Source organism: Rhinoraja longicauda, unplaced genomic scaffold (genome assembly GCF_053455715.1).
Source record: "Rhinoraja longicauda isolate Sanriku21f unplaced genomic scaffold, sRhiLon1.1 Scf000060, whole genome shotgun sequence".
Classification (NCBI taxonomy): Eukaryota; Metazoa; Chordata; class Chondrichthyes; order Rajiformes; family Arhynchobatidae; genus Rhinoraja; species Rhinoraja longicauda.
The window spans coordinates 422,501-427,500 of NW_027601278.1; positions in this window are offsets into that span (position 1 = coordinate 422,501).

A 5,000-nucleotide genomic window follows, 5' to 3' on the forward strand; every position below is an offset into this window, starting at 1 on the left:
GGTCCAAATGTCTGCCGAGGGCGGTCCTGCTGCGGTCGCGGGTTCGTTGGAAACCTCTCCTGCTGCTGGCATGGCCACCCTCCCCCCCCCCCGCCCGACTGACGACCCTGCGGGCCCGGCGACCCGGTGTCCCGTTGCCGCGCGGGGAGTGATCCTCGGGGCCGTGCCGGGCGGGCCCAGCGACACGAAGAGAGTGGGGGGGGGGTCGGAGGGAGTGGCACTGGGGAGAGAGGGGTGGGGGAGAGAGTGCCCCCCCCCCCCCCATTAGGGGCGAGTTTATGCAGTCATCAGAGTTTATACCTAACCTCATGATGCTTTATTAGCCGGATAGGCTGTCTGACCTCGCCCCCAGTCCCTACTCCTTCCACTGGATTCTTCTTATACCCTCTTTTTCTTCGTGCCCCCCCCCCACGCAGGGAGGGTTCCAAGAGGGAGGAGGGAGGGAGGGAGTCCCGGGGCCGTGAGAGAGAGAGAGCCTCATTAGCTGCTAGGTTCACCTCATTAGCTGCTAGCTAACGCGTCAGACCTTTTACATTCTTTAGAGGATTGAAACCTCAGGGCCTTTAACCCCCGTTCACCGTTTACACTCAACGATCCTTCCGAACAAAACCCTTACACATCTGTCCGTCCAACTGACCCCCGAGATACCTAACACGCAGATTAACACGTCAGCGGTGATCGGCGTGTCATAGAGGAGTCACAAAGACGGGCAAAATAGAGTGGTTGAATAAAAAATACTCACTCAATTGGCCGTGATTTAACGTAGCACACAATGATGCAAAGCCCATGCAAAGTCCAGTGGCCCAAGCAAACAAATAAGATAGATCTGGCTCGGCGTTCCTCATCTCCACATCGTCACCCAGCACGCCGACGCCCAATAACAATTCCCCCGCAAATTGTGCACCTCGAGCGGCAGTACTTTAAACGGCGCCGTCTTCGGCGTGGACGGCATGAACCAAGTCGGCAAGCATCGTCACCCAGCACACAGACGTCCACTAACAATTCCTCCCCCCTGCAAATTGCGCGCCGCGAACGGCAGTACTTTCAAGTATGCCGCCTTCGGCGGGGACATCGTGAACCAAATCGGCAGGCAGGCGTCGTCAGCCGGTCGACCGACCCCCAGTTGCATTGCCCCAACGGCCATTGTGCACTTCGAACAGAACAGTGCTTTTAAAATATTCCGCCTGCCGCGTGTACATCATGAAACAAATGGAAAGGACGAACCGGGCGTGCAACCGATGCACGGAGAGTGACAGGTCGTCAAGCAAGTCCGTGGCAATCCGTCGGCCGACTCGGCCGCGGCCAGCAGAGGCGTTTTGGCCCGGGCGCGCCGAACTTTGCGCGCCCTCGGTATGCGTAACACTAGCACATGCCTTCAAAACTCACTACAAAATAACCCCAAAGTATGCCGCCTTCCCCGTGGGCCTTGTTACCAATATCTTGCCCTGCTTCCTGATGCCCTTATGGGGTCGGCTCTGTTCTTGCAGAACCCTCAGGTGGTGCAGAGTCTGGGCCATTTTATCAATATCTTGCCCTGATTCCTGATGCCCTTATGGGGTCGGCTCTGTTCTTGCAGAACCCTGAGGTGGTGCAGAGTCTGCGCCTTGTTATCAATATCTTGCCCTGCTTCCTGAAACCCTTATGGGGTTGGTTCTGTTACAAAACCCTCAGGTGGTGCAGAGTCTGGGCCACTTTATAAATAACTCTGCCTGCATTAGGGTCAGGGTTAGGGTTAGGGTTAGGGTTAGGGTTAGGGTTAGGGTTAGGGTTAGGGTTAGGGTTAGGGTTAGGGTTAGGGTTAGGGTTAGGGTTAGGGTTAGGGTTAGGGTTAGGGTTAGGGTTAGGGTTAGGGTTAGGGGTAGGGGTAGGGGTAGGGGTAGCGGTAGGGGTAGGGGTAGGGGTAGGGGTAGTTTGAACTACTGCCGCTCCAGGCGCGCACTGTGCGTGGGTAATTTTCAGTGGGCGTCGGTGTGCTGGGTGACGATGCCGCCCAGACTCTGCACCACCTGAGGGATCTGCAAGAACAGAGCCGAACCCGCAAGGGTATCGGGAAGCAGGGCAAGATATTGATAACAAGGCCCAGACTCTGCACCACCCGAGGGTTCTGCAAGAACAGAGCCGACCCCATAAGGGTATCAGGAAGCAGGGTGAGATAGTGACACCATTTGTAAAACCGGCAAATCCCACCCAGGAAACATTGCAAAAATTGGCCTCTAATGCTGGAACGTGGGTAAAGCCAAACAAACACGACACGTTTTAAAAGAACGTTACTAAAACAGCCTGGGATATGCCCATGACAAAGGATAGGCCGAACCTCACCAGAAAAAAAGAGAGGGAGACCACGGCAGAGCTGAGGGATAAACATGAGATGGTGATAAAACCAGCAGACGAGGGGAGCAGTAGGGTTACAAATTAATGTCAATATGGGGCCTGCTCCCACTGGGTAATAGACAAAAACATAGAACAGGGTGACAGGAGAGACTGGATAGCACAGAGGATAACCCGTGAGCGAAATAATGGGGTGTATGCAGTTCAATGTAAGGAGTGTACCTTACGGTACATAGGGGAAACAGGTAAAACAGCCTCAGCGGTGATCGACGTGTCAAAGAGGAGTCACAAAGACGGGCAAAATAAAGTGGTTGATTATAGACAATAGACAATAGACAATAGGTGCAGGAGTCGGCCATTCAGCCCTTCGAGCCAGCACCGCCATTCAATGCGATCATGGCTGATCACTCTCAATCAGTACCCCGTTCCTGCCTTCTCCCCATACCCCCTCACTCCGTTATCCTTAAGAGCTCTATCCAGCTCTCTCTTGAAAGCATCCAACGAACTGGCCTCCACTGCCTTCTGAGGCAGAGAATTCCACACCTTCACCACTCTCTGACTGAAAAGGTTCTTCCTCATCTCCGTTCTAAATGGCCTACCCCTTATTCTTAAACGGTGGCCCCTTGTTCTGGACTCCCCCAACATTGGGAACATGTTTCCTGCCTCTAATGTGTCCAATCCCCTAATTATCGTATATGTTTCAATAAGATCCCCCCTCATTCTTCTAAATACCAGTGTATACAAGCCCAATCGCTCCAGCCTTTCAACATACGACCGTCCCGCCATTCCGGGAATTAACCTAGTGAACCTACGCTGCACGCCCTCCATAGCAAGAATATCCTTCCTCAAATTTGGAGACCAAAACTGCACACAGTACTCCAGGTGCGGTCTCACCAGGGCCCGCTACAACTGTAGAAGGACCTCTTTGCTCCTATACTCAACTCCTCTGGTTACGAAGGCCAACATTCCATTGGCTTTCTTCACTGCCTGCTGTACCTGCATGCTTCCTTTCATTGACTGATGCACTAGGACATCCAGATCTCGTTGAACTCCCCCTCCTCCTAACTTGACACCATTCAGACAATAATCTGCCTTTCTACTCTTACTTCCAAAGTGAATAACCTCGCACTTATCTACATTAAACTGCATCTGCCATGTATCCGCCCACTCACACAACCTGTCCAAGTCATCCTGCAGCCTTATTGCATCTTCCTCACAATTCACACTACCCTCCAGCTTAGTATCATCTGCAAATTTGCTAATGGTACTTTTAATCCCTCCGTCTAAGTCATTAATGCATATCGTAAATAGCTGGGGTCCCAGCACCGAACCTTGCGGTACCCCACTGGTCACTGCCTGCCATTCCGAGAGGGACCCATTTATACCCACTCTTTGCTTTCCGTCTGTCAACCAATTTTCTATCCATGTCAGTACCCTACCCCCAATACCACGTGCCCTAATTTTGCCCACTAATCTCCTATGTGGGAGCTTGTCGAAGGCTTTCTGAAAGTCGAGGTACACCACGTCCACTGACTCTCCCCTGTCAATTTTCCTAGTTACATCCTCAAAACATTCCAGTAGATTTGTCAAGCATGATTTCCCCTTCGTAAATCCATGCTGACTCGCAATGATCCTGTTACTGCTATCCAAATGCTCAGCAATTTCGTCTTTTCTAATTGACTCCAGCATCTTCCCCACCACTGATGTCAGACTAACTGGTCTATAATTACCCGTTTTCTCTCTCCCTCCCTTCTTAAAAAGTGGGATAACATTTGCTATCCTCCAATCCACAGGAACTGATCCTGAATCTATATAGAACATTGAAAAATGATCTCCAATGCTTCCACTATTTCTAGAGCCACCTCCTTAGGTACCCTGGGATGCAGACCATCAGGCCCTGGGGATTTATCAGCCTTCAGTCCCATCAGTCTACCCAAAACCATTTCCTGCCTAATGTGGATTTCCTTCAGTTCCTCCATCACCCTAGGTTCTCCGGCCCCTAGAACATTTGGGAGATTGTGTGTATCTTCCTCAGTGAAGACAGACCCAAAGTAACGGTTTAACTCGTCTGCCATTTCTTTGTTCCCCATAATAAATTCCCCCGTTTCTGTCTTCAAGGGACCCACATTTGCCTTGACTATTTTTTTCCTCTTCACGTACCTAAAAAAACTTTTGCTATCCTCCTTTATATTATTGGCTAGTTTACCCTCGCACCTCATCTTTTCTCCCCGCATTGCCTCTTTAGTTAACTTTTGTTGCTCTTTAAAAGAGTCCCAATCCTCTGTCTTCCCACTCTTCTTTGCTATGTTATACCTCCTCTCCTTAATTTTTATGCTGTCCCTGACTTCCCTTGTCAGCCACAGGTGTCTCTTACTCCCCTTAGAGTCTTTCCACCTCTTTGGAATAAATTGATCCTGCAACCTCTGCATTATTCCCTGGAATACCTGCCATTGCTGTTCTACCGTCTTCCCTGCTAGGGCCTCCTTCCAGTCAATTTTGGCCAGCTCCCGCCTCATGCCTCTGTAATCCCCTTTGCTATACTGTAATACAGACACTTCCGATTTTCCCTTCTACCTTTCCATTTGCAGAGTAAAACTTATCGTGTTGTGATCACTGCCTCCTAACGGCTCTTTTACCTCTAGTCCCCTTATCAGATCAGGATCATTAAAAAC